At 38.6% G+C, this 8155-nt stretch overlaps 1 long non-coding RNA gene across 2 annotated transcripts; it reads left to right on the top strand.

Annotated features, from left to right (window-relative positions):
- Nucleotides 1-987: 987 nt before the first annotated feature.
- Nucleotides 988-7563, top strand: LOC135420937 (uncharacterized). Of its 2 annotated transcripts, none has more exons than XR_010433784.1 (2): nt 988-1472; nt 2908-7563. It is a non-coding gene; the product is annotated as an uncharacterized LOC135420937 (long non-coding RNA). The 2 variants fall into 2 exon arrangements; XR_010433785.1 differs by having other exon boundaries at nt 2904-7563.
- The last annotated feature ends 592 nt before the right edge of the window (nt 7564-8155 follow it).

Raw genomic sequence — 8155 nt, 5'->3', positions numbered from 1 at the left:
CTTTTCTTAGAAGAGTTAATCATTTTATTAACTGTCTTAGAGCTGAGGGAGCACATGTGCAACCTCATCCCTTCTGAGCAACAGGCCCCCCAAAATTACTGATTTCACAAGGCTGGTAATTCAGCCAAGTGTCAACCTCAAAATCCACAATAGAGGCTGAAATATAAAAGCCTTTACATTAGACTATTCTGTCTGGCAAAAGCTCTAAGTTTTGCCATAAATGGGAAGTCTTCCATTTCAAAACACAAGGACTTTTCAATGGAACATCAGAACATGGCTATGGCACTGTTGAAGCAATAGAACTTTTGAGGACTTACCTCCAGCTTTTACATATAAACACAGCATTCTACACATAAATCAAGAGAGACTTCAATAGAAAATGTTTGCATTTCAACACAAGTCTCCTTGGTGAGTGATCTAGCTTGTCTCTAAGATCAAAGAGATGTACATTAACATCTTCTGGCTTGCAGAAGAAAACACACACAAAACCCACCCAGAACTGAAAGTATAGTCAACTACAGAAAAGCAGCCAGACGAAGGAAGAGGAAACCAAATGGATAAACCAGATCATCTTCCAGAAATAGGACTGAATAAAGATACAGATTAGCCTGGCAAGCTGAACATTTCTAGGAAGTGGTGATATGTCACTGTATTGCCAAAATTAGAGAAACTATGTAGGAAGCAATTAGCTACTGTTTCTTCTCCCCACTTAAAATGATTGTTCAAGGCTATATTGTAATATGCAGTTGGTCATACCAATTCAGCATGTAAATGTTGGTGTGAAAAATGCCATTTATTCTATCTCAACTTAAAAAAAAAAAATCAAATTGAGTTGAGAAAAATAACAATTCTTTTCTTGACCTATTCTGCATTTACGCTCAAATTCTATGCCCAACACGCAGCTTTGCTGCGCACACTGTATGAGTGTTCTCCATAATTAAAGCTTTATTTGAACCTCCCCCCTCTTTCCACAAGACTCTTGGTTAGATCAAAACAGTAGAGACAAAAACTGAAACATGCCTGGGGTGCAGGAGAGAACAAGAAAGACTATTTAGCGAAGTAGGCTAATAGTGGTGTGGAGGAAGGGGGTTGATTTTCACATCTGAGAACTGTTGAGCCTGCAAATATTACTGAAATCACATCTGGGAACAAAGCTCTGCTTTAAGTAAGTTCACCCATGAGTGTTGCTAAGCAATGGAGAAAAGAAGAGTGACAGGGAGAGTGCCTGACTTTAGGATTAGGAGGATAGAGAGAAGATAAAAAAGTAAGATTTCTACACAGCCTTATTTATATGAACTTTCAAGTTCTTTGTTTCTATTGCTTGTCTTCCAAACTATTTGTACCATGATTAATCATATCTGGTTCAGTATCTATACCAATGCACACCCAGCACAGAGAGGTGCTGCATCCTGGAGCACTGGCACAAGCACTTGGGCACCAGCACTGTCAACATCTGTCTCTGGATTAAACAGGTAAGAACAAGAGAAACTGTCCTGATGCAAATATTATAGAAGTTGATGTCTATATGTTAGAGAAATACTGCAGATGCTTGTATGTAACTTAAATTATGCATTGTATGGGAAATATAATGCTTGTGATAGCTACAGCTTGTTCTAATTCTATTCTTATACTAGTAGTTACAGAAAGGTGAACGATTTTATCAGATAAGATCAATAAATGCCATATCTTCACCTGACTTCAGTTTTTCTGTCCACTCTCTACTGGCATCTTGATATTGTAAAAGTTTCTTGTTCTGCTTTAGCGAGATTACTTCCAATCCTTAGGAAAGCAACTACACGTTTTCAACTGTAGACAAATACTTCCCAGAAAACATTTGTTGCCTTGTTCAGCTAAATGCCTCCATAAACCATAGCATGTACATTTGTAAAGCATGCATTGTTGAAACAGTAAATTGAATCCTTTGTTTCATTTTTACATGGTAGCAATATTTTTTAATTTTTTTTTTTAAATCATCATAAATACTCTGGAATGCTCATCTCTATTACTTGGAATTATATTCCATGTGCTAAGACATTTGCAGCCTCACAGGTCATTTCATAGGCATTAAACTTTTACTGTATACCTGTCTTTTTAATGTTTGCTAATAATTCATGTGGAAAGAGAGTGACGTTTGTTGCTCAGTAACAGATGTCTGCATGCACAGCATGAACTAGGAGCATTTCTCAGCCTGAGATGCTAGATTATGATTAACTACCTAGTTGGTATTCTAGTTAGAGATATTACAAAGGCCTTTCCCAAAACTCAGGATATTCAAAACATATCACTTCTGCAGCACTCCAGCAGTGTTCCCTGCACATGGGATGCATTTCCCTGACAGGCAAATGGCTTTTAACAGACTGAACAATAGAGACTAATTAAGAAGATTGAGTCTTGTAATCACATTTTTACTTTGTACACCTTTGATATTTTCAGAAGCAGAGACTCTGAATCACATATTTTAAGTTCAAAGAAGCACGGACAACGTACAAAAGAAATTAAGCCACATGCTGAAGAAACAACCTATAAGTTTTCCACTGAAAGGTGACAAATTAATTACTGAGACTGGAAAATTTCCCATGCCTAACACATAAAATAGGTCACCTCTTGTTCTGTATTTTATTTACACATACAGTCAGAAGCAAGTCTATTGGCAGTTGCTTTTACAGCTGAACAGACACAGTCAAACCATTTTTCATCCTCCAAGAACTCATACAGGCAGTCCACCACAAAGTGATCAAGTGCAAACATAAACCAGGATGGAAGAAAGATGCTGTGGATAACCATGTTATCAGTTTCATATAGCAAACCTCTTGAAGTGGATGACATGTAGAAAATGTACAGAGATATATCATGTTGCATTGCCTAATTGACTTCTTTTCCTTTCGCTTTTTGTTAATGAAAAGCAAGGAAGGAGAGAAGAAATCTTCCCTATCAGCTGCAGCAGGGGTTGCTGCAGGAAGATGATAATTCCCTCCTGCTACTCCGCTGACAACCACCGAGCTGCACAGGAGGAGGAAGGCATTTTAATCATGGAATTGAAAAACACAGCAGTTTCTAAAGCTTCACCTCACCTTGGTTGATTTACATTAATTTAGGATCAACTGGCTGTCGGTGGAATTATGTTACATATGGAAGATAACAGAAGGAAAAATTTGGCATCATTTCTAGTTTGGCTGTCCATTAGAGAACGCATGTCTATGTATATAAACAGTTTTGGAGAATCTCAGATAAGCATAATGAATCCCTTAAAAGCACAGTTCAAACTTGAGGGCTCCCTAATTCCATAGTAAGTATCTTATAAATGCCAGACTTTAAAAAAAAACCAAAACCTTAACAATTAGCAAGTCAGGGTCCAATCCAGTGTCCACTGAAGCCATCAGAAAACCTGTGACAAAGGCCTAGAAGATTCGACTCTGGCTCTTTCATCAGATTATCATTATAACAAAGGCACCCCATAAGGGGCTGTTAGAGAAATGCAAATCTTGTGTCAAAGACAGTCAGACACCCCCAAAATTAAAAATTTGAGCACACAGCAGCTTACATGCAGCAGCTTTGGGCATGTGGCACAACATCTGCTACAAAAACACTAGAAAGCAGACCTGCAGCAAACTGGACCACTGCCAGCTCTCAAGATTATTCTTTTTTCCCCCCTGACAAGGCTGTCAAGTAAATGGACAGATGGCAGCCGATGCACTCACTGGATAGTTAGCTCAGTTAACAATCAAGTATGCTAGATGATTTCAGATTCACTCTGCAGCAAGCATTGTATTTTCTATTGAACCATTAACACTGTGTCCTAATAGGAATATAGTTTGGTATTAAGAAACTGGCAGATTTTGTATTTTACAAGACAGTTTCTCTGGAACAATTTGTCAGGGAACATTAGATCTGCCGTCATGAATAAAGTGAGAACCTGCCAAGTTTACCAGGCTGGTTTGTTCATAATTTTAACTCGACAGTGTTTGAAGAACGAGGATGGAAACAAACGCTAAGATGCAGGTCAGCTATCCACACAAGCTGCTCCCAGGGATGCAGTCAGCTAAAAGCAGGGTAGATGTTAAGAGCACGCAGGATATTGCAGCTGTACTGCCTTGCCCTGCAGTAGGACATGGCACTGAGCTCTCCCAGACAGGACAACTCTCACCATCAGCCTCCTGGGTGACACTTATCACCTCAGTGCACAGATACGAGGATTCATCCCAGAAAAACTAATAGTTCTTGGGTTAAAATGGGTGCAATCTGTAAACAAAGATTTGGCCCTCATACCCCAAGGGGGCAAATACCTCAGTACTGAGCACTAGCACACAGCGTACAGGCGGACTTTTGGCCCCAGCATTACAAAACGCATCTTTTAATTCTTCCTCTTTATGACTATGTCTTTAACAACATGACTCTAGACTAGGTGACAATGTTACTCAATTGGTTTTCTTTTCCACAAATTAGCAGGACATGAATAATCTTTGAAAAAAGTGAAATATATTGTTCTATCTTTTAATTCTCCTCCCTTCACCTTTTGTTCCAGTTGCATATCCATTTTATCCATCCACCGAAAGTCCCATACCATTAAGCAGGTGGCCAAAGGGGTAATTAAATATAATAGAAGCTATTCATCCCATATTTGGCTCCCACAACCATTTTATTCATCAATGTTGCACCTACTAAGTACCCCGAGAAAATAGACACCACACCTTTTCTGCCCGCATTATAGAAATCCTTTAGCAGAAAAAGGGTTGAGGGGAGAACGCAAGAAAAATAAGCAGAAGACTAGGACAAGGAAGAGAGCTCTCTCAAAGGAAGCAGGAGTTGTGGCATGGATACAGGTGAAGCCAGCACCTCATATTTCTTATCTGTTGGTTCAGTTGCAAAAAGTAGGACTGAAGCAAACTGAAAAAAGCAAAGCATTTCTAGTGGGCAATCAACAAATTATGGTTTACACAGTCAGGTGTCAACTGCAGAACAGCAGATTCTGACTGGTGCTGTGAAAGTCTTGCACTTTGGACCCACACTCTGAGCTCTCCAAAAGCATAGACCTTATCCCACTCCAAGTGCTGAACCAAGAGAAGCTGCATTGCGTGTTACAACGATCTGGAAAACTCCCACCGCCTGCCTGTGGTCAGTCTGTGGACATCACACAGACCTGCCATGGACATCACACAGACCTGCCATGGACATCACACAGACCTGCCATGGACATCACACAGACCTGCCACTCACTTTCCCTTTCTGCTATGACACTGGTTCTTCAGAGATGTTTACAGAGTATCACTACAGTTATACCAGGAAAATCAGCAACAGCAGCCAAGAACTTATATGCCCTGCTCTTCCAATTCAGACATGGAAAAGCATCACAGAAACTTCAGGAGAACAGGATCAAGAACTCCGCCATCACACTGAGCTCCTTAGCAGCCCACTCTCTGCAGCTTTCCTCTCTCTTGAGAAGGAGACAGTGTTGTGACTACCAGTGTGAAATCACCACAGCAGGGAAGTCAGAGATGCAATTTAAAAAAATAAAGTGCAAACCAGTCAAAAATGGAGACAGAAGCAACCTCATCTTCTGGCTCAACTTTATGAAAATCTGATTAGACCTTAGCAAAATTTAATCTTTGCCTTCCAGGCCTTCTGAGACAACAATAAAGATCTTCTGAGGTCATAAAGTATCAAGAGAGGAGAGACACCACTCCACTATAGGAAAATAGTTGAGGAAAATTGTTTTTCTTGGCACTATTCACTTGGTAAATCTGCAAAAAATGTTATTAAAAATTGAATGATAAAAAGCTACACATCACTATTTTTAAAATACAAAAATACACTTTATCAGATAGAAAGTAATAAAATAACATGAAAAAGACAAGACAAATTAGCTACAGCAATAATTAGGAATGCCAGACATTTAGAAGAGAGTATCTGTTTAAATTGCTAAGACAGCCAAGAGACAGAAAATTGGACTCCCAGCAGTCCTGCAGTGGTAACATTTCTTTTTCCTTTTTGTTCCTATCATAGATCTACAGCAAAAACAAAATCTACCAGATACATTTTTCTATTATCAACCCTTCCCCAGAACAATTTTGCTTCAAAACCACTCATTAGGCTGGAATTGGCAAAACCCAAGTCCCAGTCTTTTTCTCAGCCACAGAGGCCACATTTCCTTCTTCTTCCCTGTCTCCTTGTGGTAGCTGTTCCTACACTGCCTCACGGGAAAGAAAGAAAAGGGAATTTTTTGACTTTCCTCAAAACCTTTTTGCTTTCACAGACAGATAACACATGGTGCCTTAGCCCCAAAGAGGCTACACTGAATGCTGCTGCCTGGATGTCCTTCAGCCATTTGCAGATCGACAGAAAGCTTTCACTGGGGGAAGGGCTGTTGGTCGGGTGTCATTCCCATCTGTCAGCTCAGCAGCAGCAACGGTACCAAACGAAGTCTTTCTGCTCATTCAGCATCTGTGGTTTAATATTTGCCAAGGGTTTGATCTTGGCCTCTTGGTTTGTGCCTACAGTACCCAGGATTCCCTGGTGGTCTCCCAGTCAAACATTAGCCTACTTTAGGACTGCTGAGCCTGCAGAATCAATCTGCCATAAGCCATGTTTTGTTGACACAGTGTATACTAACAAACCCTGCACACTGATGGTTTCTTAGACTCTTCCAATTCTCTGCTTACAGTCCAGTAAGATCAGGTTTTGCAGTTTTTGGGAAAGAAAGCAAGCAATTCTTATCAAAATACAGCAATCTGGGAAATTAAAAAAGGAAAAACAAATATGAACAGGTGGAAAAATTGTATTTGTTTCCTCTACTTATCTAATATATCAGCTCATGAGACCAATTTATCTTCACCCTATATCATGCCAGACAAAGTGGTATCTATTTTTTATATCCAGAAAGCTTCATAAAAAAAAAAATATAATTTTAGGGCCAATCCAATGGATGTGCAGATCTAAAGTAACTGAAGATGATGTACACAAATTAGGTAAAGTTAAAAACTAGAGGATGGTTATATATATATCATCTAGGGGTTCAACTTCATTTTTACATGCATTGTTTCCCCCCAAATGCTTATTATTGCCTATAGAATCCTTCACTTAGTAATTCCACAATTCATACAGTCATGCAACAAAAACATGGTTATGTTGCAGATGGTTATACAGCAGAATTTCTGTAGAATAAAGTTAACTGGTTAAAATCCTATTTTAATCATGCAACTAAAAAAATCCACAGTAATATTGTAAAATTCATCTATGCAGAAAGCTAGAAAACTGGAATGAATATGGTAGTTTGATCTCTTACTGTACAGATGTACAATAATTCTCAATCTGTTCTTGCCTGGGCAGGTAAGGGGCTGTGTACTATTCAAGATTAATTAGAAAAAACACGTGTTCCTCATGAATGATGTCATGTCTAGTAATATACATAAATTAATTCATGTCAGCATTGGCCATGTTGTGTCATGATTATATCTTTTTTAGGTAAAGGATGTTTTTTTAAAAATTATTTTTTGCTACAGATTGCCTATGAATTTTACAATCTTTGTAAAGAGATTTTATAAAAATAAAATTATCAGACAAGAACAAGTTGGTTTTCTGCTGGGTTTTTTTTTCTGTTTGTTTGATCTTTGCCAATAACTGGGCTAAGAGAAATCATGTGGTATGAACACATTAGATTCTGTTTGGGCATCTATAACGTGAACACAGAGTGGTTATCACAAAGGCTCAATAACAGCCACCTATTCCAAGCTTATCGCCTTGAGGAAACAGCACTGTCTTCAACACCAAACACAAAATAGCATCACATTACACATGCAAAATTCAAGGTCTCAGCTTTAACTGTCCTTTGATCTTCTCTAACAGAAGGAAGTGTAAACCAAGATCAAGTTTATTAACTACAGATCAAAGTGAAGCCTAGTTCTTCCCTTTCCAACAGCAATTAAAGACTGGAGGTGAATTTCTAGGGAAAATTATTTATATATTTATAGTTATTTTTTCAATCATAGAAAGTGCTATCCTAATTTAAAAAACAACTTCTGGACACTATGACCCATATTTCTCCTAGCTCTAACTTGCAAATTCCTGCTCTTCCCCTGACATTAAGGTGTTTGTTAATTGGGAGCATGGACACAGCATTGTATTAAGAGCTAACAGAATTATTGCAATAGTACAAAACTTA

This window comes from Pseudopipra pipra, chromosome 12 (genome assembly GCF_036250125.1).
Source record: "Pseudopipra pipra isolate bDixPip1 chromosome 12, bDixPip1.hap1, whole genome shotgun sequence".
NCBI lineage: Eukaryota > Metazoa > Chordata > Aves > Passeriformes > Pipridae > Pseudopipra > Pseudopipra pipra.
Note: the sequence above shows the minus strand (reverse complement) of the source record. Positions and strands in the feature narration are given on the sequence as shown.